The sequence below is a fragment of the Macaca fascicularis genome, chromosome 20 (assembly GCF_037993035.2).
Source record: "Macaca fascicularis isolate 582-1 chromosome 20, T2T-MFA8v1.1".
Taxonomy (NCBI): Eukaryota; Metazoa; Chordata; class Mammalia; order Primates; family Cercopithecidae; genus Macaca; species Macaca fascicularis.
In genome coordinates, this window is record NC_088394.1 from 25,125,721 (window position 1) to 25,153,215 (window position 27,495).

Here is a 27,495-nt window from a genome sequence, read left to right on the forward strand (position 1 = left end):
ATTAGATCTGATTGTTCTATTTTGTTCTTATGACATTAAATTCAGAGTTACCCAGCACTGCCAGATCACCATTATCTTTTCTTAAATTTGATGAGTTGTTTTTTATTTCTGTCATCCCAAACTGCTCTTTAATGTGAATCATTCATGAGAGAGGGTCAGGGCTCTCAGCAGGGAGGCAGCCTGCTGAGGTCAGAGAGGAAGGCACAGGATTTGAAGTTAGACTGGCTCAGCCCCAAACCTCAACTCTGGCATTGAGAAGATGTGTGGCTGTGGCTAAGTGATATAGCCTTTATGAGGTTCAGTTTTCAGCTAGGATACAGGAGATGATATTTGTAAAGTACTTTACTTTGCTTAGCTCCCAGCAGGAACTCAAGCAATGATCATAATTAGGAAAATCTGGGCACTAGTAGGGGAAATTCTGACACTCTTTTTGGGTCATGGTGGCTGGGAACTGAGGGGCACAATGACTTGGTGGGCCCAGGGGCTATCAGGGAAGACGTCACATGCACCTGCTGCTGGAATTATGGCGGTAGCATAGCTCTGGATGTTACTCACTAATCTAGCTAAAGCTAGCGATACTCACCAACCCTTAGTTTTGAAGAAAAGTTTCCTACATAATAATCCTCAGACTTCTTATTTTAAAGTCCTCAAATCCAGTAAACCTCTAGTCCCTATCCCCTGACTAAATGCCTTCTACTCTGTAGAACCATTGCATGTGGGTGCATATGGAAGCTCTACTTTCTTTCCTCTCCTCTCAAGTGTTTTTGGGATGAATAATATGCTGATATATTGTAGCTCACCTTGGCTGAATATACATTGACCAGAAAGAAGTGGTGTGCTAACCCCCTGATAGATTTGATTCATTTGGGCAGTGAAGCTTTGCAGTTTGGGCCAAGGATTCTCAATGACCTGGCTTGTCTGTCGACATGCTTCAGGCTCACTGGGCATTTGATAACAACCCCCTCGGGTATAAACACAACACCATACTTGACCAGCTGGATTTACATCATAATGTATCCTCATTTGCATGAGAAAGAGAGAGAGAAACAGAGAGAGAGACAGAGAGAGAAGAATGAATTAAGATTCCTTGTTTTTCACAAGGAAGCCAACTCTCCTCCATTCAAATGAACTTCCCCTCCCAATCGACTCAGTTTACCTAACAAGGCAAGAGCTAAACATCTGTTTCCCATGAATCCTTCTCAATTTCTATCAAGGGGCCGGGGAAGTAAGTGGTTCACTGTCAGAACCAGTGGCCAGTAGACCAGGTTGGAAGTTTTTGAGAACTATTGGTCAGAAAACCATTGGTGCAAGAAGAACGGCTGTCTTCAGCAGAATGAAATGGGAAGATAAGAACTGGGTACTGGTGATTTGTTTTATGCGACCACCAGAGCAGGCGCCAGAGAAAAGGCAAGTAGGCGAGGTAAAAAAGAAACGTTATTAGCTAGCCAATGTGAAGGAAGAAAGGGCGAAGTTTACCGGTTTCCGGCGGTGGAGGCCGAGGAAGTTGCTCCGGCGTTTTTGGGCCAGGTTTCTAGGTTCGCATATGAGGAGTGGCCGAGGAAGTTCGCGCCGCGCGCCTGCCGGGATCGACTTTTTTGTTTAAGGCTTGGGAGTGGGAGGGCAATAGACGGGACACGAGCTTGTTGGGGGCGTTTTTTAGGTGCGGCCAGGTAAGTTTTGGTTTCCTTGATTGGACGCCATGTTGCGCCTGCGCAGTTGGTTTGTATTTTTCCCGGGCGTGGGCTGCATTTTCCCGCGCGCGGGTAAGTTGGTGATGAAGAACCCGGAAATGCGCCATCTTAGTCGTCTTTATCCTCTCCCCCCGTCCAGACAACTGGAGTGCGTCAGCACCAGGTCATTATTTTGGTGGTAATTACCCCATCAGAGTCCAGAGTTTCAAGAGTCTCTGAGCTGAGGATTGGGATTGTGGCTGTGGGTTCCACCAATCCATAGTCAGGAGCGGAGGGCACAGAAGTGCTCTGAGAGCCATTGCAAGGCAGCAAACCTGTGTGTTTAAACAGTGCTCTTTCCTGTAGTGTGAGGTGGATGTTTCTGACTGATCTTTACCTAATGTGTGCACACTGGTGGGTGCTATTAGCGGCCTCTTACACGGTAGACAGAGTTTCTCCCTGCCGCTGCCCTGCTCCCAACCTCCTAAAAAATCACAAAGGACATCATTGTGTTTACCACAATAATGAACCATGACACATAGGTGTTTATCTGTTGTTTTTAAAAATTTTTCATGACAATGCAGATCAACCTATCCTCAGCTCAGCATTCTCTGTTATGTAAATATCCTAGCAATGACAAGTTCAACATCTGTATCATTATTATAATAAAATGTATACATATTTATAATTGGATAGGTATACTTTGTGGAGTAGTTCACATTATATTTTCATATTTAATCTTCACTGTGACCTTGTAAAATTGATCCAGGTTGAGCATTCCAAATCCCCAAATTCAAAATCCCAAGTGCCCCCAAATCTGGAACTCTGAGTGTTAACGTGATGCTCAAAGGAAGTGCTCATTGGAGCATTTTTGGATTTTGGATTTTCGGATTTAGGATGCTCAGCCAGTAAGTACATAAAGGAAATATTCCAAAATTTGAAAATGTCCAAAATCAGAAACACTTCTGGTCACAAGCATTTTGGATAAGGGGTACTCAACCTGCACTTGATGAGTCTCAGGGAGGTTGGGTAACTTATCTAAGCTTATCCAAGACTCTCTGCTAAAGAGGAGAGCAAACACCTTTCTGTGGCCAAAGGTAGTGTCTTTCACAGGTACTTGGTTCTCTTGCCCAGGGCACATGGTAGGATCATCCCCACATGCTGAAACTCAGGTGTGGCCATATGACTTGTTTTGACCAAAGACATGTAGGAAGAAGTGACATGTATCACTCTAAAAGCTGGTGCAGGTTGGGTGCGGTGGCTCATGCCTGTAATCTCAGCACTTTGGGAGGCCGAGGTGGGCAGATCATGAGGTCAAGAGATCAAGACCATCCTGGCCAACATGGCGAAACTCCGTCTCTACTAAAAATACAAAAATTAGCTGAGTGTGGTGGCATGCATGTGTAGTCCTAGCTACTCAGGAGGCTGAGGCAGGAGAATTGCTTGAACCTGGGAGGTGGAGGTTGCAGTGAGCCGAGATGGCTCCACTGCACTGCAGCCTGGCGACAACGTGAGGCTCCGTCTCAAAGGATAAATAAAGAAGTGAGCTAGTGCATTTCTTGCCAAGCATTCCTTTTCCTTGCCTTTGTGGTGGTCATGCAGGTAGAGCTAAACCTGCATCTGTCTGTGTGAAGAAGAGAGATACAGGTCTGGGCTAGGTAAAAGCCTCCATCTTACTGTGAGGTGTATTACAGGAGTTTCAGAAAACATCTCACTGGGGCCAGGGTAGAAGGCCACAGTCCTACTCAGAAAACGTGAGAGAGAATTAAAATCGAGTTTGATGGCAGTCTGAGAAGTCTGCTCTGAGATTTAATCAGGTCCTGATGGAGTAGTCAGATTGAATGGTGCCAACCGGGAGGCAACACAAGTTGTTGCAAGGAAAACAGCCCCATTAGATCTTTGCATTATACATGTTCTCTGAGCTAGGTAATTGTGGCTGTGTGATTCCTAGAAAGTGACCAAACCTTTCTGAAATTTAATTTCCTCATCTGTTGGAGAAAGGGGCTGAGCCAGAGGCTGCACCATGGCCTGTTATTTGCGCAGTATCTGGGCATCAGCTCAGAACAACCCCTGGGGATTTTCCATTTGTCAAAAGAAGAAAAAGAAATCAGGTCCCAAAGGGATGTTAATATTTTTAGATTGCATTTCTTCCTGCAGTCTTTTTGGTTGACTTAAATGTGGGCTTTAGGGCAGGGCAGCAACCCGAGTGAGCTAAAGAGGCCAGCAGGAGAGAGCTCCTTGGCTGAGAACGCTGGGGGTGACATGGCTCACAGGCACAGCAGGAGGTGAACGGCTCTGTGGAGGCTGTGGCTAAAAGGTCTTAATGGATTGTGCTCTCTCCTGCCTCATGATTACAGGAGTCTTCCCTGTCCATCATGTCTTGGGCCAGTGCTAAAGAATTGCTGAATTTCTGCTGCACCCTCTCACTCCCCAGGGCAGAGGCGAATCTACTCGGCTAGAAATTGGTTCTGTTGTATCCTTTGCCTCTACTTTGTTCCACAGGGAAGCAGATATTCTGGGATCTTGGCTTTGGAGGCACCGTCAGAACACCTGACTCAATCCCTTTCTGGTGCAGATAGGGAAACAGGCCTAGAGAGGGAAAGGGAATGGGTGAGGTCCTAGAAGCAGAACTGCTGAATTGGCTCCTGGTGTCCTGACGATCAGTTCACATAAGTGACTCTCAAGGGACGATGATTTTCCCGGCCCCATTCATTGTCCCAGTTCCAACCTGGGAGCTGGGAGGAAGGTGGGTTCTGGCTTTGAAGCCTTGGACTGAGGTGGGAGGCCTGAGGGTCATACCTTGCCAAGGGAGGTGGAAAGAATGTGATTCAAAAGATGAGTTCAAGTTGTGATCAAGCAGAGAAACCCAAAGAAGTGATCCTAAGCCTCAGGTTCAAAGAATAAGACATAGGCAGAACCTGGGACCTGGGAAAAGGCCATGGCAGAGTGGAGGCGAGGGAGAGGCCTTGTCAGAGTGGCAGGTCCAGGGGTTCAGGATGGCAAATGAGGTGGGGCTGTATTTGGGCTGTTTTTTCCTTCCTCCTTTCTTTCCCTACCATTGTCCCCCTTCTCTCTCTTCTTCCCTCCCCTCCTCTCTCTTTTTCTTCAATATTGATCACAGAGTGTGATATCTGATTTGCTTACAGAAAATCACCAAGCCAGAAAAGGCAAAACCATTTTCACAAAACATTATCTTTTATGCCTAAGAATGAAATAAAGTAGAGAGGAGAGGGTCCCTTAGCTACCTATACTGGAAAAATAGGCATGGTACGAAAACTTGGGTGAGAAAACCCAAATTAACCATGTCATTCATTAATTCATTGATTGAACAGCATGACTAATAGTTGCCAGTTTCCATCTCTATCCTCCTCTGACCGTGTGAAGCAGGCAGAACACAGAAACCCTTTTAGCCTGATCTGTGAAGATCACGATCATGATACCTCACTGGGATTTTGACAGGATTAAATGGGTTACTCCAGGAAGGTGAACACATTTTAATGTCTTTCAAATGCTCTAGTATTATTATTACCATTATTATTTTATTTTTATTTTTTTGAGATGGAGTCTTGCACTGTCGCCCAGGCTGGATTGCAGTGGCACAATCTTGGCTCGCTGCAACCTCCGCCTCCTGGGTTCAAGCAATTCTTCTACCTCAGCCTCCCGAGTAGCTGGGGTTATAGGCGCCTGCTACCACGCCCAGCTAATGCTTTTGTATTTTTAGTAGAGACAGGGTTTCACTATGTTGGCCAGGCTGGTCTGAAACTCCTGACCTCATGATCCGCCCACCTTGGCCTCCCAAAGTGCTGGGATTACAGGCATGAGCCACCGCGCCAGGCCTATTACTATTATTTTTACTTGTGATTGTTTTGATTGTTGTCAGAACCCTGAGTCTGTGAATTAGAAGTTTCTTTATGGTCAAATCAGAGAAACCCAGCCCTGCCCCGAAGAAAGATTAGATAACTGCTCAAGCTTCCTAAGACATGAGAGGACTCAGGAGCCCCAGGAAGCAGGTGCAGTCGTTCGAGCTTGACCTATGTTGTCCTTTTACTGGAGTCTTTGGGATGTCCACAGCTGATAAAGTAGGATGAACAGCAAGGATACATTCATTGAAAGCTTTGCCACCAGATTAACTTCAACTCTGCACCAGCTCGTCTTACTCCCTTGCTCCAGGGACTTGCTGGTGGCCACTGAGTTGCTGAAGTACACTGCTGTCTGACTTCCTTGTTTCCTGCTATCCAACAGCTCAACATTTTACAGTCTTCAGATACTCGTCATCTTTTCATTGACCTCTGCTTGTTTTTCCATAGCAGACATTGCTCATAAATCTTTGCACTGACACTTAGCTGTGACAGGGACTGGGACTGTTTCTCAGCATAGTTCTGCAATCACCCATTCAGGTGGGAGATAGCCAAGGTCATCTGAAATCTGGTATAAAAACTTTTATAATGATTGAGCACCTCATATGTGTTCGGTGTTCTCCCAGACACCATACTGAGGCATAAAGCAGCAATTTCTAGTTTTCTTTGGTCTAGAAATGCCCGCAACATTTCAAGTACCACCCTGCGATTGATTGGCTGGGATTTTGTAATGAACTCCTCAGTCATTAATTACTGATTGGCTGGGGATTCCAATTCCTCTGGCTTCTCACTAACTGGAAGAATTCACTGCTATCCACATATTGAGGTTTTTTACTTTACAGTAAATCTTCAGTATGTTATAAAGATGTTTAGTAAGACAAATGCTGTCTTTGATCTTTGAAGAATCTCACTTATTACAAGTTCCCATCTTCTAAAGGGCTTGTTTATTTCTTCTCTATTACCGGTTTCTGAGCAAATTCATGGCAAAATGCACACATCCCAACCCTATGGTGATGCAGTGTTTTGAACAGCGTTTGATGTAGAAACTTGTCAAAGTTCTTCTTATCTTTCTTCTTATTTTTTTCCTCAATCTAATTAAATCATTTCCACAGACTACTTTAGCCAGATGCCTCTTTGCCATCTCAAAAAGCACTAATAAATTAGTTGAGCATGACTGTGGAAAATATGTTGTCTTCCTTTAACAGGAGATTGCTCATTATGCAGCATATACTTATTGCTGAATGGCGTGGTCCTGGCTTACAGTGCAGTGTTAGTCATGGCAGAGAATAGCCAGGATTACTAAGTTCCAAGTCTCCACATCTCTTCTTTCTTCAAACTCTCCTTGACCCCCCCAACCATCTTGGCTACACATGAGCACCAGGAACAATTATGATCAGGAGGGTGGTAGATTTAAGAATCCTGGCCAGAAATTGTGGAACTTGGCCTACTTTTGACTTTACTGTTTGTCCAGAATTAATGTAGGACTTTTATTGGAAGTGACGCAAAACCTAACCAAACTAGTCTAAGTGGCTGGGAGTTTCTTAACTCAGGAATATGAAAAGGATAAGTTATTCCATCTCTAAGTGTAGCTTGACTCAGGGGCTCACATGATGTCATCAGGCTTTGTTTATCAGTTTCTTTTTCTTTATTAATCTCAGGGCTCAGATATCTGTGTTGACTTCATTCTCCGACCAGATAGAATCTCATGATGGCAAGATGGAACCAGCAACTGTATCTTCAAATTCTCCTATTCAAGTTCCATAGGGAAAAGGGAAAAGAAGCTTGCTTTTTTCATTTTTGTTTTTGTTTTCTCCTAGTGGCTCCCATAAAGGTCAAGATTCACCCTAGTTGGACTGATTTAGGTCATGTGCTCATCCTGAAATGAATCATTCTGTGGCCAGGGCGGTGAAATATTCTAGCTAGGCTACATCATGTGTTCCACCATCTGGAGTTGCTGATGGAGTTCTACCTGAAGTATGTAGGCTAAAAATGGAGAAAAAGATGAATGAGCTTTGAGTGGGTGAAGCAGCACATGCCCATTATTCAGCCATTAAATTTCTGTCTCAGGGCTGCATTCCCTAAGTCCAAATTCAAACCCAGTTTCTTCCAACTCAAAGCATTTAGAGAAAGACACTTTGGAATCAGACACAGAGCTGGTTCAACTCTTGGATCCAGTTCTGAGGTGCTGTTTAATGTCCTCTGGGCCTTAGTCTTCTCATCTATAAAATGGGGTAGTCACAACTTAGTCAACAGTGCTTGGCAACATGATTGGGGCACATTAAACTTTAATCAGTGGGAGTCTTGCCTGTTCCTCTCACCTAGATTTCTGCCATGATAACATATTGGGTGCTGTCAATCAGATGAGGACCTACTTTGCCTTACTCATCCATTTTTGATCCCAGGGATGAAACAGTTGTACCTGAACCTTGGCCCAATGCCTGCATCCTTGCCCACCTTCTTCTGTTTTGGAATCATCTTCATTGCCATGCATCATGGACTATTGGTATAGTTTTTTTTTGTTTTTTGTTGTTGTTTGTTTGTTTTTTGTTTAGATATAATTCATTTATTATAAAAGGGAGGCATGAAAATTATTTACATGATGAAAGATTTCAGAACTTCAGTGGAATGCACAAGCTCATGTGGATTTCAATAGTGATCTATTTTAGTCTACATACTTCTCAAGAATGTCACCATCTCTAAATAAGAAATAATTCCTGTCACCTAGCACCACTTTGGTGCCTGCATCTTCTGGGAGAAGAACTTTATCTCCAACTTTCACTGCATATTCTGGCACCAAAGTTGGAGAAGAACTTTATCACCAACTTTCATGCTAACTGTTTGAATCTCTTCAACCTTCACTTTAGAGCCCGATCCAACAGCTACTTCTGTTGCTTGCAATATTTTTTCATGAGATATTTCTGGAAGCATATGCCTCCTTTGGTTACAGTTTCAACTGCTTTCCTTTTAACCAATACTTGGTCAAAGAGCAGAATGAACTTTCTAAATGCTTGCCCTGCCATGATTCCTGCTGTCGAGGCTCATACTTTGCTCTCATGCTGCTGATGCCAGGACACTCTGGTGTCCTGTGCTGAGCTCATCGCATGAATCTCTCCATACTTCCCAGAGTTCCTGGGAAAGTCTGACTTTCTCTTGTAACCCAGAGCTGGATCTAAGCATTTCTATCATCTCCAACATCTTCCCCAACCCCTTCCACTGGTTGATTTATAGCCTCTGTCTGTTCCCTGTCTGTCCTATCTGTTTTCAGCTAATGAGACCATGCTCAGCCTTGTCATGGATGTGTGATAAGGAGAAAATGAGTCTGGGCACGGTAGTTTACACCTGTAATCCCAGCACTTTGGGAGGCTGAGGTGAGAGAATCACTTGAAGCCAGAAGCTTGAGGCCAGCGTGGGCAACATAGTGAGACCTTGTCTCTACTGAAAAAACAAAACAAAACAAAACAAAACATTAAAAATTAGCTAGGTGTGGTGGTGCACACCTATAGTCCTAGCTACTTGGGAGGTTTGGTGGGAGGAGTGCTTGAGCCCAGGAGTTTGAGGCTGCAGTGAGCTATGTTTGCACTACTGCACTCCAGCCTGGGTGACAGAGGAAGACCCTGTCTCTTAAAAAAATAAAGAAAGAAAATGGGTAGGGGAGATGCTCACAGAACCATATTAAGCTAAGTTGGCAAGCATGTTAAAGGGCATCTGATACAACCTTTCTCTTGTGTGAAACATCCTAGCTGATTGCATGGGCTGGGGACACAGAGTGTTGTTTGGATGCCAGTCATGAACCTCCAGATGCTACAAAGCCATGGGTAACTAGTAAACTCCAGTAAATTAGGACATTCATGTTGATAATTAACATCCTCTACTCCCTCAGGGAGACAACTAAAACACTGTCAGGATCCACTTTCTCGAGGAAATGGCCTTAAATTAGATCTTAGGGAGTCGATTAAGTTCACGACTAAAATATATAAGAAGCTAGGTAGGTAACATAAACGAGTAAATGGGGCCGTTGTCCACATATGGGGTGTCTGCGTGATGGGGACTATGGTGAGCCAGAGAGCACAGACCCTCTTTAAGAAAGCAGCCATTGTTCATCTCTCTCCAATAGATGTCATATAGGAGGGAATGCCCAGTGTAGCCAAATCTTCCACCCTTGCAAGAGATGATGAAAATCTTTTAAACTAAACTTGGTTTTTAAATGTTAGTTACCTTTAATCCCTATCAAAAAAAGAAAAAGTTTCCAATACTGTCTTAGTGTTTAGCAAGGTGCTTAGGGTATAGATGGCAGAATGGAGGCTTGCTAGGTGTGGGGTAGACTACCAGCGAAGTCCCAGAGGGAGGACTGAGCATCGTGCAGAAGCCACAGTGAAGCACGTAGATGTCACGGAAGATTTAGGGACTGGTGGGAAAAACACAGGGTACATAGGACCAGATTCAGGAGAAACTTGAAGTCAGCCAGAGTAGTTCAGATAGCATTTATGGTGGAGGCCAGGACTGGGAAGGCCTGGAAGCAGAGGCAGGAGCTAGAATTGTAGTCTTTCTTTTTTTTTTTTTTTTTTAGATGGAGTTTCACTCTGGTTGCCCAGGCTGAAGTGCAATGGCGTGATCTTGGCTCACTGCAACCTCCGCCTCCCAGGTTCAAGTGATTCTCCTGCCTCAGCCTCCCCTGTAGCTGGGATCACAGGCATGCGCCACCACACCGGGCTGATTTTGTATTTTTATTGGAGACGAGATTCCCTATATTCGTCAGGTTGGTCTCGAACTCCCAACCTCAGGTGATCCGCCTGCTGCAGCCTCCCAAAGTGTTGGGATTACAGGCGTGAGCTACCATGCCCAGCAGGACTGTAGTCTTAATTATGTGGCTGTTCATACCATGATCACCAGTAAAGTGAATTTGAGGTTAACTGAAATACATTACAGATAGTATCTCATTGTGGCTTTGATTTACATTTCTTAATGATCAATGATGTTGAGCTTTTATTCATATGATTCTTCAAAGACCTAAAGGCAGAAATACCATTTGACCCAACAATCCCATTACTGGGTATATACCCATAGGAACATAAAACATACTATTATAAAGACACATGCATGCATATATTCATTGCAGCACTATTCACAATAGCAAAGACATGGAATCAACCTGAATGCCCATCAATGATAGACTGCATAAAGAAAATGTGGTACATATACACCATAGAATACTATGCAGCCATATAAAAGAATGAGGTCATGTCCTTTGCCAGGACTTGGATGGAGCTACAGGCCATTATCACTAGCAAACTAACACGGGACAGAAAACCAAATACCACATGTTCTCACTCATAAGTGGGAGCTAAATGATGAAAACATATGGGCACATACAGGGGAATGACATACACTGAGGCCTTTCAGAGTCTGGAGGGTGGGAGGAGGGAGAGGATAAGGAAAAATAAGTAATGGGTACTGGGCTTAATAAATGGGTGATGAAATAATCTGTACAACAGACCTGCATGACACATATTTACCTTTGTAACAAACCTGCACTTGTACCCCTGAACTCAAAATAAAAGTAAAAAAAAAAGATAAAAATAAAATGTGGTCCAGTAAGGTTGGACAGTCAGCATAGAGTAAACCACAAAGTAAGAGATAAAGAGGGAGAGGAGGCAAAATGATTCGCATGCATTTCAACATTTATTGAGAATTCTTAGTTTCTAAGCTCTGTACACCAGCCTAGTCACAGGAGATTGAATATAAGTAAGAAATGAATCACACCTTAGACTACTGACAAGCTAGATGGAGAAGTTCAGATAGAGGAAAATTAGAGATCAAGTTCCAAAACCTGCACTGGCTTCTTAGTTGTGATAGAAAAGAGCAAAACAGGATGACAAAATAATTGCACATCACATATACGTTAATAAGACACATGTCTTTCCATTTTTATGACATTATGTTACTCAAAAGAGGTGGACGTGAGATCCATGCAGCTGCCCATTGTATGATATGCCATATCTTTACAATCTCATAGAAAAGAGTGGTCTTCACTATGAACCCTAAAATGCCAGGCACGAGTAAGACAACTCAATAGGAGACTTGCTTTGTAAGTGATTTGCTTAGGACGTGAACACCTGTATGTGGGGTAAAAGCAGAGACGGTTAAGAGTTTTTACAAACAATACAAGGGGTGTGAGCTAATTATTAGATAAAGGAAGTCCTACATGTCTATCATATAAAACTTATTTTTCTTGGCCCAAAATTTTTAAAAAGGAATTTGTAAAGAGGTGGGAGGAACAGTATTCTCTTGCAAGAGAGATGGAACATTTTAATGATGTTCTTGAGAGCAAGACTATTATCACTGCATCATTTTGTACTATCTGTTATTTGAGGAAATGAAACATTCTACATAAGAAATGAACAAAGGCGAAAAGTTTTAATCTGTTCCCCGTTCAGTCCCTTCCTTCTTCTTTCCTTCTCTCCCTCTCTTTCTTTTCTTCCTCTTTCCATCTACTCGTTCTCTGAGCATCTGCAAGAAACCTGGGTGACTTCCAACACAAACCTGTCGCTTACGTAAATGAGACTCACCAACAGCAGCTGCAGTGTTGAGACACTCGAAGGGTTAATTACAGAAAGGCAGTGTGCACTTGCAGAAGAGCAGGTAGAATAAAGTGCTGAATTTCTCCCGCCTAATTGGCACCGCAGAATTCCACACGATTTCCTGCATCTCACTTTAGAATGAGAGCCTCACTCTACATTCTTTCTATGACCAAAGGAAGGAGATCCCTTTGCAGTATGCAATGCTCAGGGACATCTGTTCTGTGGACATCAGTTCTATATATGGAATGGATTCCTGTGGGGTTGTGTAGGCATCAGCAAATTTTATGTAGTAAATAATCATTGGCAGGGTCTGTGCCGTGGAACAGGACTGCAGATACAGATAGAGTCATATGAGGACTCCCAGGAGCTAGATCAGGTAGGAAGGTTCCTTGTAAGTGCATGGGAATTTGAGAGGTAGAGGGGATTAAGCACCATTTTTTAGGCTGCACTGGTTGCCCAGAGGGGTAGTTTGTCCCTCATCATCTCTACTTAACAACATTTCCACGTACCCTCCAAACAAAATGCAATTGAAATAAAAATAAAATATCTAAACATGCTTCCTGTGCAAATATTATTTTCAAAGTCTCCAGCCCTGAGTCCAACAAAATAGCTGCTTCCAACCACCTCCTAGAGAGAAGTTCTGAATCAGCATTGATTTGCTGCCCCTCCTCATTTTGAATGCATCATTCTGAGCACTAAAATAATAGTGTCATCCATTGGTCCCCTTCTCTGCTAGGTCATGTCCCAAGGGAGATGACTGAAAACAATTTGGAGCCAAAGATATTTGGGTGTAACTTTTCTCTGCCACTAATTGAGTTTGTGACCCTAAGTATGGTATTCCCTCCCCTCCTTCCCAGCCACCCCCGTGCCACCACACTGATTCTGTTTTCTCTTTCTTAACTTGGGAAAATGAAATTGTCCTCCCAGGGTTGATGTTAAATAAAAAGTCAAGAAAAATTGCTGCTGGCACTAACCAATAATTAGGGAAGTTCAGCTTTATTCACATCTCCAGAAAAGAAAACATCCCTGATACGGTTTGGCTGTGTCCCTACCCAAATCTGGAATTGTAGCTCCCGTTATTCCCGGGTGTCATGGGAAGGACCTGGTGGGAGGTAGTTGAATCATGAGGGCGGGTCTTTCCCATGCTGTTCTCATGGTAGTGAATCTGATGGTTTTATAAAGGGCACAAAATCTGATGGTTTTTTAAAGGGCAGTTCCCCTACACATGGTCTCGCTTGCCTGCCTGCCACCATGCAAGACGTGACTTTGCTCCTTCTTTGCCTTCCACCATGATTGTGAGGCCTTCCAAACTGTGTGGAACTGTGAGTCACAATTGAAGCTCTTTCCTTTATGAATTACCCAGTCTTGGCTATGTCTTCATTAGCAGCATTAGAACAGACTAGTGTAATCCTGGAATAGACTTAAACTGTGCTTCACTTTCAAATATTCAAACTCTGTACAACTTGAATGCACGTACTTTGCATATCTACCTGTATAACCCTTCAGCATGTATTCCAAAGGTGTATTTTCCTCCTCCTCCTAATTCACATTTACTGAGTACTTACTGGGGACAGACATTATTCTAATCAGTCCACACAGATTAACCCAGTCCCCTGAGGAAGGCATTGCCACATTCAGTGACCCAAAGATGCCATCAGTTGTAGGACACAAAACTATTTTATATTTGACTGTGACATGACATCAATGATGTGGTACACCAAATGTCAGCTATATTAAAAAGTTAAACGTAGATCTTAGGATCAATAAAATAGAATAATATTCTAGCCTCATTTTACAGGTGAGGGTTCTGAGCACCATAGACATCAGGGGACTTCCCCAAATTTACATAACCACTCAGAGTGTGAAAGAAAATGTGAACCTTAGCCATTTGACTTTGAAGTCCACACTTTTAATCACCTCCCTAAACTTCCCCTCTCCGTTGAGTAGGTGAATGAACATTTCAGGCAATTTCATCTCCGACCTCAATTATATGCCCTTTGGGGCTCAAGTGGTCGCTTGACTTTTCAGTTTTATTTTATTTTATTTTATTTTTTTTGAGACTGAGTCTCGCTCTGTCACCCAGGCTGGAGTGCAGTGGCCGGATCTCAGCTCACTGCAAGCTCCGCCTCCCAGGTTTACGCCATTCTCCGGCCTCAGCCTCCCGAGTAGCTGGGACTACAGGTGCCCGCCACCTCGCCCGGCTAGTTTTTTGTATTTCTTAATAGAGACGGGGTTTCACCATGTTAGCCAGGATGGTCTCGATCTCCTGACCTTGTGATCCGCCCGTCTCGGCCTCCCAAAGTACTGGGATTACAGGCTTGAGCCACCGCGCCCGGCCAACTTTTCAGTTTTAAAGGAAGGGATTGAAATTAAAGAACAAGTACAAAATCCTGAAAATACATCCTTGGAAACTGTATCTAGCATACGAGATGTATTTTGGCCTTTTTTGATATTGTTTTGCTCTCTGGAAGCCAAATGCCTTTTAATATGTAGGTGAATTGTTTCATTTTTGCATTCCAACTTATGTGTATGATTTCAAGGGTGTTTTATATGTAAATGTTGGCATCTTGATACATTGTTTGCAAAAATGACCCCAATTCTCTACTTCTGCCAATATCTACATTCTTTATTTATGTATTTTGTTTGAGACGGGGTGTTACTGTGTCACCCAGGCTGGAGTGCAGTGACTCAGTCACAACTCACTGCAGCCTCAACCTCCTGGGTTCCAGTGATCCTTCTGCTTCAGCCTCCAGGATAGCTGGGATTACAGGCACAGGCCACCATGCCCAGCTAATTTTCGTATTTCTTTGTAGAGACAGAGTTTCTCCATGTTGCCCAGACTGGTCTCAAACTCCTGGGCTCAAGTGACCGAACTGCCTCAGCCTCCCAAAGTGCTGGAATTACAGGCGTGAGCCACTGCACCCAGCCCACATTCTTTAAAATAGGATGTTGCAGCCTATCCCAACAAGAAATGGTATCTGTTTCTATACTTTGCAAATCTGGGCTGGCTGTGTTCCTTGCTTTAGCAAATAGAAGGTGGTGGAAGTGATCACTTACCAGTTCTGAGCCCAGGTACCAAGGGGTCTTCTGAGCCTAGGCACCAAGGGATCTTCTGAGATTTGGCTTTGTTTTGGAACCTTGCTCCTCCATAAAAGCACATCCAGGGTAACCTGCCGGAGGATGAAAGACTACATAGAACAAAGTGAAGTAATCGCGGTTGATGCCTTCTTATAGTGGCCAGCTCCCAGCTGCAGACATCAGAACAAGCCCAGCTGAAATCCTATGAGCATAGCCCAGCTAATATAACCTGTACTTGGCACAGTTCAGCAAAACTTCCCAGCCAGCCCACAGACTCATAAGATAAATAAATGGCTGTTGTTTACAGTCACTACGTTTTCAGACTGTATGTTATACAGCGTCTTAGAGCTTTGGCATCCAAACAAAATGATGGAACAGCTCTTGGGTAATGTAAAAATTTCCTGGATGATCGTTCACCGTAGAAGGATGCTTCTACATGTACTTTTGCATTGAAAACTTCCCTATTGAAACAACTCTATTTTCTGTATATCCAGTTGCTATAGCAACCTGATACTTTTGTTCTCTGCTCTGGTCTTCCTGATCATATCACTTTGCAGTTAGTCAACATGATGTTGGAACCTTGGTTGTTATGGTAACCTGGGACCATTTTTTGGAAAATGCATTCCATTGACATTGTTTTTGAGGAGACCTGCGATTTAGTCTCCTACTCATCTGGAGAAACCTGTGGTACAGAGCAGAAAGCATTTCAGGGAATGCTCCTCTAGGGAGAAATTCTTCATTAAAGCCTCCTTCCAGAAACCTCAGACATTCTGTGCTTTTATGAATTTTTCCTATATAAATGTCTCTCAGAATTTTGGCAAATTGCAAAGTGTGTTTTAAAAAGTCCTAAAAGAGGCTGAATTGCTAATAGAAAACATGTGTAGCTGAATTGTCATTAATTATGCATGAAGTCCCATAGGCGTCCCTACATGGAGCTCCACAAACCCTGTAGATGAAATTCTTTGTGATGCGAGGAGGGAGCACATAAAACAGAACCCACTATGAAAACATCCCTGGGAGGAGGTGAGGGGTGAGGGAGAAAGGGGTCAGATTTGGAAGATGATGGGGAAGCAGCTGTGGAAATTGGGAATTCAGGGGTTGCGGGGTTGTGACAAAAAGTGCTGTTTTAGGACTGAAGATGGAGGACAGGAAGCAAGGGGTTGAGGAATCTAAGTCCAAAGCAGACTCTAGAGGGAAAAAGAAGTATTTTGGTGCTTCGACGCATCTCAATTTTTGAGAAGTTCAGGGCACTTGCATTTTCTGAGGCTTTTGTTATATTAATAAATCATGACATGGCAAAACAAGGTTATAAAATGGTGGCATCTGTCCACTGCTTACATTTAATGCTTTTCCTAATAAAAAATGCGATGCAGTATAGTCACACTGTTTACATGATGATTAGAAGATTTATTTTAAAATACATGCATTAGTCACACACCAAAGGCCGGTTGCAAGACTCAAGTGTGAGGCTGTAGGACGCACCAGGGCTGGAACCAAAACGAGGAAAGTGAAGCTCCTAGGGTATAACATTGAAGGGGGCTCTCACTTACTCTCAGGATCACGCTTCTTTCAATTTTGTATCCTAGGTGCTTCACTTCCCTCACCCTAGTCCCTCCCCTGGAATGCACCTTTTCTTCTACCTGTCATGTTAGCATATAACTAAGTGCATCACCGCATTTGGAACACTCATGAGAGGTCTCAAATTGGAGCCAACTGGAAGTGCATGACTTGGGCCAAACGACTCTCCCATCTCCTCCTCCGATGGGCCCTTCACATCTATGAAGTAGCCTTTTCCTATCTTTGGATTTTGATGCAGCTAAAGGAAGGATCATTACACATGAAGGGGAGAACAGTTTGAGAAAGTCAGCACAGAGTCATGTAAAACTTTGGCACCGGGAAACTTGGGGTTCTGGGTCCACAGGGGCCATTCACATGCTGTGTGGCCTTCAGCAAATGCCTTTCCTTTCTGGGCTTCTGTGTTCTCCTCTCTCAGAAAACTTTTGAATGAACTATTTCTTAGGCTTATTCTGATTCAGACTTCTTAGGGTTCTAGATGAGGGGGTCTTAACTTTTAGGAGAGCAAGGCAATCTAGAAGAACGATGTTCCATCTTCCACCTGCCATCTGGAATTGTGTACTCTGGCGGATGAGCTGGTGATAGCTTTGGTGTGGGACACAGGGCATCAGAATTGGTACCAAGCATCAGACTAGGAATCTCTAGAGCCCTGTGATTGGCAGGGATATATGCATGGTGGTGGTCTGAGTCTTAGAAATTTAAGATGGTACCTAAAACAGAGTAACATCCCATTGTTATGCACGAGAGTCAATACAGTGCACTGGCTAAAGGTGTGTTTTTGCACCCCGGACAACTCTTTAGAAATATTTTTCTTCAGTATTTTAGGTTGTCTTTAGATAGACAATCAGTTTTTGTATTTCTTATTTTGTGGTTATCACACTTTAAAATCTTTGAATTATTTTTTTGTGTAGAGTGTGTATTTTACGATAAGATCCTAGAATAGTAATGTAACACTAGTGCTTTGTCCTATAACTTTTCCATGGAAACAAGACATTTAGTTTGAAGAAAATCAGAAAAATTTAGAAAATTCTCATTGTCTAGTTACTAAGAGACACTTTCAAGATCATTGAGTTTGGTGGTTCTGATGACTTGTTCGCATTAAGCAAAAAGTTGTTCATTGTAGTAGAAAAGTAAATCTCCACAAAAAAATAAATCTACTTAGGTAAAGCATCTTTTAAAAAGAGAAAAGAGCATGTTTATGAAATGGGGCAAATATGATGAATTATCTAATGAGCTTAAATGAGTTAATATATGACACGACTTAGTACAGTGTCTAGCACATAGTAAACAGCATTACCATTCTTGCTATTTTTCAGTTTCTTTAATCAACAAACATTTATTGAGCATTTCCTCTATGCCTGATGATGTGCTGAGCATGTTAGATGCACCATTTTATGTCCACTTCACAGCAACCTTTTGAAAGAATGCAGCCCCCTCTTACAGGGACATTGGATACTAGTGTCAATGCTGAGGTTGAAATTTGTGTAGTCAGAATTACGCTTGAAAACTTTTTAAGATTAGGCAAATTTGGAGATCTATCATGCTTCGAGAGTTCAGATCTTTTTTTTTTTTTGTGATAGGGTCTCACTCTGCTACCCAGGCTGGAGTGCAGTGACATGTTCTTGGCTCACTATAGCCTTGACCTCCCAGTCTCAGGTGACCCTCCCACCATAGCCTCCCAACTAGCTGGGACTCCAGGTGTGCCATCATGCCTGGCTAATTTTTTGTATTTTTGTAGAGACAGGGTCTCACTATGTTGCCCAGGCTGGTCTCAAACTCCTGGGCTCATGTGATCCTCCCTCCTCGGCCTCCCAAAATGTTGGGATTATAGGCGTGAGCCACCGGGCCTGGTCAGAACTTTTACTCTTAACATCTAAATATGTTTACAGCATCAAACACACTGTAGGTATCATTACATTTGTTTGCTATTCTGTCAAAGAGATAGTGTGGTGCTGGGGATATGGTACCATATATCCTGGGTTTGAATTTGGTTTCTGACATTTGCTACCTGTGTCACTTTTGGGTGGAAGACTTACTGCTTCTAGTTCCTGAGTATCTAGTTTTCCCACCTCTTGGGTTACCACAGGACTGAATAAGACAAAGCGTAATTATTTATGTTGTAAGCTCCAATGCGCTACTTGAATATTACTATAAAATTACAGAAATTGGTAGAGAAGTCCATGCTTGTGCCATCAAGACCTTGCATTATTTTTCCAGGTTTGATTATTCTTACTGAATATGTTAGTAATCCCCCTCAGCCTTCCGGTTTCTGAACAAAAGGCCTTCTGCTTACGTGAAGGAGCATTTCCAAGCGGCTCCCTCCGCGTCCCACATCATTATACTCAGGACCCTCTGAGGCCAGGAAACCTGTAGCTTCCCCACAGCTTTTGGCAGTGTTTCCCTTTTATCTTCCAAAATGAAAATTCTGCTGTAAGTTTCACATCGGGTTCTGTTGTCTGACTAAACCATTTACAAACATTGTTTTTTTTTCTGTTTCTTATGGCTGGAAAAGCTTAATATGTTTCCAGCCTTCTTTGCAAACTAGGTAGGGACCTTGTGGCATGTTCTGGATGTTGAGAGGTGAGCAGACATTTGTTGGAGGCTGGGAATGTTTTTGACTTCTTGATAAAGAGATGTAAAGGGCCAATGCCACTTGCATCTATCCCTCCTTCTTCTTGTTTTGAATGTTGCTGTGATGTCTGGAGCTGGAGCATCCATCTGGCAGTGAGTGATAGGTACCAAAGACAAAAGCCAACATACTACAAATGATGGAACGGGAAAGAGAAAGAGGCTGGTTCCCTATAATACATTGTTTATTCACTGAATATTTTCCTATCATTCTTAATGTATCCTATCATTATATATATTCCTTAATATATCCCTATCATTCTTAGCATTTTTTTATGTTTGGCATCCATTCAAACAAAGCCTTATCTCCCAGGCTTGACACACAATGCAGTGTATTACCTGGCCACTCTGACTTTCTAATTTTATCTCCTGCCTGCTTTCCTGTAACTACCATGTTCTCCATATATATGAATGCACATGTCCCGACTCTGAGCTTCAAGCAAGCTTTTCACTTTGGGGGATGTCGGTCCCTGTTTTCTTTGTCTGACTAAATTTTACTTTAGGACTCACATCAGCAGGGCATGGTGGCTCACACCTGTAATCCCAGCACTTTGAGAGGCCGAGGCGGGCAGATCATGAGGTCAAGAGATCGAGACCTGCCTGGCCAACATGGTGAAACCTTGTCTCTACTAAAAATACAAAAATTAGCTGGGCATGGTGGCATGCGCATGTAGTCCCAGCTACTTGGGAGGCTGAGGCAGGAGAATCGCTTGAACCCGGGAGGCAGAGGCTTCAGTGAGCCGAGATGGTACCAATGCACTCCAGCCTGGCGACAGAGCGAGACTCCATCTCAAAAAGCAGACTCATACCTAGTGTCATTAAGTTCAGAAAACTCTTCCAGACCAACCCTCTTCCTGACTCTCTCTCCTGCAATATGGGCCAGCCAACCTCCTGGGCGGTTGCAAAGCACCCATTCATATCTCCCATAATACTCAGAGCACTCTATGAGCATCATTAACAAGTGTCTTCCTCTGATTAGGTAGTAATTGCCTGAGAACAGGGGCAATGCTGTATTTCTAGCAGTCAGTGTGGAGCCGATCCAATAATCAATGCTCAAGAAAGGTTTGTTGAAATGATGAATGAATAACAGAGTATTTTCCATTGGAATTTGTTATTTCTAGTTATGAATCTAACAGGTGCCATGCATACCTCATTGCAGGATGTGGTCTTTTGTAGTTTTCTACAAATAGTCTGTACACTTTGGGGAACATGACAGTAAACTGGATAGAAGTGCTCAGGGAATAATATACCATGAGCCTTACATCCTTTTCTCTGCTGGCTGGGGTATAAATATGCTTGGAATCTGTTTTTCTTAAATACATTGCCTGATACATTCCCAAAGAGCATTCCTGTGATTCTCAAACGCCTCAATTATTCATCCACACCAGCCTGGTTTTTCAGTACTAGAAAGAATACATGATCTTCTGCAATATTGGACATTCCCTTCTTTGAAATAATTTTCAATATCTTAAACTTGGTTAGTCTCAGCATTCCTCCTTGGGATGTCTATGAAGCTTATATATTGTCAACTACAAATTTAATAGTTCGTCCCTAGCCTTTGTTTTCTGAGTATAATCCATTTCTCCATCAATGACACACAGAAAAAAGAAAAAAGAACTCTCTTCAACCTTCACCACTAGTCAGTCCCAGACCAGCCAATTTTATGGGTCTACTTTAAATTATTGCACCTTCTTAGAATTCTTGGTTTTATTGGCGGCTATGGCTTGAGCATACAAGCTTTGTTAAAGTACAATGCACTTGCAGGTACAGACGATAAACTAAGGGCAGGAATAACATGAGAGAGAGGCATAACGTGCTTGTAGCTGTGTGGGTTCAATGTAGAGGGAGACAGGCATCCTGGCAATTCGGTAGGAGCACAGCATTTAGGTTAACTTGGCTAAAGCAGTGACTTTGAGTGGACTCAAACCATCCAGCTGGCTGAGCTAGACTTGCTGTGCCTGAAAGATCACATTCAGGTAGGCTGAGTTGTTGGCATTAATCGAAGTGTTGTTCTAGAGTGTCTTAGGCTCATTATTACTACAAGAATGCCTGCAGTGAAAAGAGTGGGATTGGGAGAAACTATGCCAGCCAATGAGCATAAGGTGGGGGATAAGGGTTGGGAGCTAAGGAAGCATAGTGATTAAAACATGGGCTTTAGAATTAGAACAGTTTTTGGTTCTTCCACTCACTAGCTGGGTAGATTTGGTTAGCTGGGAAAGAAACTAGCAGTTTCTTCATCTCTAAACTGGGAAAATCCTGCCATGAGGATTAATTGAAGTAACAAGAATTATACCTCAATTGATAGCAGCTACTGGGGTGTGAGGATGGTAGGAAACAGAAGTAGCCACTGCTTGTAAGGGTTCACAGAGTAGGCACTCTGAATTCCTTAGAAATTGTTCAGAGTGGTTGAGGATTCACACATTCATGCACATTTTCTTTCAGCCACAATGGCCACTTTGTGATTTGCTGAATCTCTCTTTACCAAATACAGGTGACTCAGAATCTTGACATTACTATTCTCTTTTCTGGGAACACTTTTTGTCTTGATGTTGCAGCTAGCTAGTGCTGCATAACAAAATGTCCCAAAGCTTTATGATTCAGAACAACACTGATATATTATTCCGCATGTCTCTGTGGAGCGGCTCTTCTGTTCTACTTACCTGGGTTCATTCATACAGCTGCAGTCCTCCCACAGTCCATGGTGCCTCACTCACTTGTCTGGCCACTGTGCTGGCTGTTCACTGGGACACCTCAGTCTCTTTCCATCATGGTGGTCCTGGGGTTCCAAGATGGTGAATAAAAGCAGGAACTGCAAGGCCATTTAGGGCCCAGGGTCAGAGACTGGCACAAAATCATTCTCCTACATTTTATTGGCCATGCTTACTTTACGTGACATTGCTTTGATCAGTAGCAAACCCAGATTTAAGGAGACAGAGAAATAGGCCCCACCTCTTGGGAGGAACAGCCGCATCATGTTGATAACAGTTTGTGGTATCTGGAGATCAGCATGGCTCTCTGCCCCTGTCTTTCAGCTCCTGATCACCTTTTACAATAGGCTATATTGCCGTCATGCCTTCTTGTAGGAGCAAAAGTTAACGCCTTGTTCCACTGTGCTTATTAAGCACTTATTGCCACCTGACATGTTACACATTTATTTGTGTTTATTTTCTTATCAGTCCCCTTTTGGAATGTCAGCTCCACGAAAGCAGAAACTTCATTGGTTTGTTCACTGCTGGATGTCCAGTTCCCAGGTCAATGGTATCCTGGGGACCCAGTGAGTATTGGTAGCATGCATGAATGTGGTCCATTCAAATGACATTTATGTAGATATTATTGAAGGGACGTTTATCTTAAGCACTTTCAATAAGCCTCAAAAATGAACCGTGTGGCTGGGCATAGGGCCTTATGCCTATAATTCCAACCCTTTAGGAAGCTGAGGCAGGAGGATTGCTTGAGGCTAGGAGTTTGAGACCAGCCTGGGCAACATAGCAAGACGCCATCTCTAGAAATAATTAAAAAAGAGATTAGTCAGGTGTGGTGGTACCCACTTGTAGTCCTAGCTCCTGAGGTGGGAGGATCACTTAAGCCCAGAAAGTTGAGGATGCAGTGAGCTATGACTGTGCCACTGCCCTGCAGTGTGGGTAACAGAGCAAAACTTGGTTTCAAAAAATATGTAAAAAAAAATGAGCAGTGTCTGTGTCATTGTGGGCTGGGATGTGAAAGCTGTTTGTCCTTTATTTTATTTAGTTATTTAGTTAGTTATTTTTGAGGTGGAGTCTCGCTGTGTCACCCAGGCTGGAGTGCAATGGCGCGATCTCGGCTCACTGGAAGCTCCGCCTCCCGGGTTCAAGCCATTCTCTTGCCTCAGACTCCCAAGTAGCTGAGACTACAGGCGCTAACCACCACGCCTGGCTAATTTTTTTGTATTTTTTAATAGAGATAGGGTTTCACCGTGTTAGCCAGGATGGTCTTGATCTCCTGACCTCGTGATCCACCTGCCTCAGCCTCCCAAAGTGCCGGGATTATAGGCGTGAGCCATCACTCCAAGCCTGTTTGCGCTTTATTTAAAAAAAAAAATAGACCCATGCATATGGCCCAAATCCTAAATGTGTATTTATTAGTTGGCAGCAGCAGGTTTTGTGTGGTCTTGTTAGAACGGATTGGCTGCTTTGATTTAGTAATGTGCAAGAGGATTGGGCTTCAGAGGGCTTAAAATTATTTTCAGCATTAAACACAATATATCTCAGCTCATGCATCTAGTCTTGAATATAGATTCCCAGACCAGAAAGATTATAAGACATTAAATCTATGTAAATTCAACTATTAATTTATGTTTGAACAAATTCAACAAGAGATTTGACTTGAGGGCTTACAGGCAAATAGATTTGGTTGGGAAAAATGCATATTGCAGTCTTTAACCACGATGCTGTATTCCCCTTGAAAATTCCACGGCTGAGTGAATCTCTAACAGGTCACAGTTGAGAGCCCAAGCAATTATGCCAGAATGTGTTAATAATAAAACAGGGAAACGACGGTGTTTGTCTTGTACAAGGATGAAAGCAGCTGTTGGTACCAATTCAGAAAAATGATAGCGAAACAGTCGGCTCTCGCTGTTTGTGGTGCTTGGCAGGAAGAAAAGAAGGGGCTCTTCCCAGGAATTTCTCAGCCCGACATTTTCTCAGGCCCCTTTGCTGGTGACCAGTACTGTGGGTGCCACTGTCAACATTTCACTTGGTGACAGAGGCAGGCAGATATAGTTTACAGGGTTACCCTGAGCAGGCGCCTGGGATGCCCGAGACGTAATAAACGAACTGCCTCCGCAGGATAAACGACAGCTGTGACTGAAGGAATAAACAGAATAATCTGGACTTATAGAAGCCACAGGGGGCTTTTGGCAGCATGCAAATGCACAAACGTATCAAATGTATCCTTTGAAAATGAAGAGCTCATTTAAAGCTGGCAGTCAAGGAAAAGTAGTCAAGTTTGTATTCTTGAATACATTTAGGAGCAGACTCTGGCAGGACTGCCTGAAAGCCCTGTAGCTTCCCTGGGTCTAGTAATAATTACGGTAATGATAATAATAACAACAGCAAACATTTATTGCACCCTTACTATTTATCCAGCACTTTGTATGCATTATGCCATTTAAACATCACAATCGCATTAGTGTTATAAAGCACCATTATTATCCCTGTTATACAAATTCAGTAAACTGAGGTGCAGAGAAATTAAGTAATTATCCAGAGTTACCAGTAGCAGAGCAAGGATTTGAACTCAGGCAGAACCTCTGCTGCTACAGGCAAAGCCATTCACATTAAGGAGGAAGGAAGGGGAGCTTCCTTTTGGGGACTGTGCATCTAGATCTGCCACCTGTCTCTGTTCTAGACTCTATTTCAGACAGTCTTAAAGGCTTTAGCACGGGAGCGGACTTAATGGAGGAAGTCAGTGTCAACATTGACAGTAATGGGATCTGCTACGTTCTGAGCGCAACATGTCAGGCACGTTTTGGGGAGCCAATATTCATGATCTCATTTGATCTCTACAATAACTCTACCAAAAAAAGAGGTCCCATTGATAGCCTGGTTTTAAAGATGAGGACGCTGAGGCACAGATAATTCAAGTACCCTGGGGAGAAATTGGAAGAAAGGAAATTTGAACTTGTCTGACAGCTCAAACACTATTACTCTTCAGAAATGCTCTTCACCTCTGCTTGGAGAGTTCCACCCACCTTGCTCAAGGTGGGGTTCGAGGAGTCAGGACAGATTAGTTAGCTCCTTCCTTCCTTCGTTTCCTTCCTTCCTTCCTTCCTTCCTTCCTTCCTTCCTTCCTTCCTTCCTTCCTTCCTTCCTTCCTTCCTTCCTTCCCTCACCAACCAACACTTTTAGGAGGCATACTTTTGCCTCCTTTGCTGCTAGAAAACAGCAACACAGAAGAGAATAAAATTAGTCTCTACCTTCAAGTTTTGATGGATCTTTCATTACTTGCCCATTTGTGGAGTGAATAAATGAATGAATGGATACGTGGTGAAAGCCTGAGGACAGACAGATCAGACAGCTAAAGTTTTAAGGACCTGACTTAAACTCGTTTCCCCTGAAAGCAGCCAGAAAGGTGTGATTACCAGTGGTGTATTTAAGTACTGATCCCAGGAAACACAAATAGAGGCATGAAAGTTAGATAGAGAAGGCAGGAAAGCAAATGGCAAATGCACTATCAAGCAGGTCACCAATGTGGGCAACGGAAACATAATTCCATTGAGAAACTGGGGGAGACACAGTGGAGAATGTCTCAGGGCTACTCCAGCCAAGGGACAAAGGAGCTGAGGGATTTATTTACAATATGCTTCAGTCACTGGTTGATGACTGCTTCCGGGGAGCATTAACTCTAAGGCACCTCCATTTTGCATAAACCCAATATACTCCAGCCGCCAGAGAAAGACCTCAAGCAGAGAGTTACAGATGCTGGTCGTTGCTACTGATCAGGTTTGCTTTAGTGGGAATGGTGAGATGAGAGGACCTGGGTAGTGGATCAACAGCATCTGCAACATCTTGCTCATTAAAGTGAGTCCATGGACCAGCAGCTAAGAGCTTGTTGGAAATATACAGACTCCACCCCAGCCTTACAGAGTCAAAATCTGATTTTAGGCTGGGCACAGTGGCTCACACCTGTAATCTCATCAACTTTGGGAGGGCAAGGCAGACAGATCACTTGAGCTCAGGAGTTTGAGACCAGCCTGGACAACATGGTGAGACCCCATCTCTACTAGAAATACAAAAATTAGCTGGATGCTGTGGCATTTACTTGTAGTCACAGCTATTTGGGAGGCTGAGGCAGGATACTCATTTGAGCCCTGGAGGCAGAGATTGCAATGAGCTGAGATTTCACCACTGTACTCAAGCCTGGGCAATGGGAGTGAAACCCTGTCTCAAAAAAAAAAAAATCTGATTGAACACTATCCCTAGATAATACCTAAACGCATCAAAGTTAGAGAAGCACTGAGCCACAGGATTTTGCTTTTCTAAATATAGTAATTCACTCAACAGATATTTATTGAGAATCTCCAAGGTGCCAGGCACTCTGTGAGCTGCTGAAGAGTCAGGGATGGAAAAGTCCCAGGCTGGGCCCCTGAGGAGTTTGTGCTAGTGGAGGCATTTCAAATCCTGTGCAATCTGTCCATTGATAAAGTAAGTATATCATGTCTTACAAGATCCACTGTGGGGCATAAAACTCTGCTCAGGCTCACAGGATTGACAGTGTCTAAGCTGAGCCCCTAAAGACCAGGAGAAATTATCCAGGTGAAGAAATTAGAAGAACGTTTTAGTTAGAGGAAATAATGTGTATCAAGACCTGGAGGCCAGAAAGAGAACAAGCCACTTAGGAACTGCTAGTAGTGGTAGACCCCATGTAGTTTAGGGAGTGCATTCCTTTTTTTTTTTTTTGAGATGGAGTTTCACTCTTGTTGCCCAGGTTGGAGTGCAGTGGCACAATCTTGGCTCACTGCAACCTCTGCCTCCTGGGTTCAAGCAGTTTTCCTGCTTCAGCCTCCCGAGTAGCTGGAATTATAGGGATGCACCACCACGCTTGGCTAATTTTGTATTTTCAGTAGAGACACGGTTTCACCATGTTGGCCAGGCTGGTTTCGAACTCCTGACCTCAGGCCTCCTCGGCCTCCCAAAGTGCTGGGATTACAGACGTGAGCTACCAGACATGGCCAGGAGTGCATTCTTTGAAATGGGAGGGGAGGTGGAAAGTAACTGAATTTCACAGGAGTCTTACAACAGAGCCTCTATGGAGATGTGTTCTGGGTATCCTCTTCTGTCAATCACCTTTATGTTCCCTTACAATTATTCTTTTTTTTTTTTTTTTTTTTGAGACGGAGTCTCACTCTGTCGCCCAGGCTGGAGTGCAGTGGCCGGATCTCAGCTCACTGCAAGCTCCGCCTCCCGGGTTCACGCCATTCTCCTGCCTCAGCCTCCCGAGTAGCTGGGACCACAGGCGCCGCCACCTCGCCCGGCTAATTTTTTGTGTTTTTAGTAGAGACGGGGTTTCGCCGTGTTAGCCAGGATGGTCTCAATCTCCTGACCTTGTGATCCGCCCGTCTCGGCCTCCCAA

At 43.4% G+C, this 27,495-nt stretch overlaps 1 protein-coding gene and 1 long non-coding RNA gene across 16 annotated transcripts in view; one reads left to right on the forward strand and one right to left on the reverse strand.

The window, feature by feature from the left end:
- Positions 1–1,712, reverse strand: part of LOC107128340 (uncharacterized) — a 103,409-nt gene extending 101,697 nt beyond the window's left edge. For all 10 annotated transcript variants that reach the window (XR_012428835.1, XR_001487332.4, XR_010583813.2 and 7 more), the window contains exon 1: positions 1,477–1,712. This is a non-coding gene — a long non-coding RNA (uncharacterized lncRNA). The remainder of the gene's footprint in view (positions 1–1,476) is intronic.
- The window catches only part of HS3ST4 (heparan sulfate-glucosamine 3-sulfotransferase 4), a 441,709-nt gene that overhangs the window by 363,363 nt on the left and 50,851 nt on the right, over positions 1–27,495 (forward strand). The window contains exon 2 of one of the 6 annotated variants that reach the window (XR_012428824.1): positions 10,095–10,283. The exons of the other annotated variants lie outside the window; for them this stretch is intronic. The gene's annotated coding sequence lies outside the window, so the exon portion shown is untranslated. The remainder of the gene's footprint in view (positions 1–10,094; positions 10,284–27,495) is intronic. 6 annotated transcript variants of the gene reach the window in all.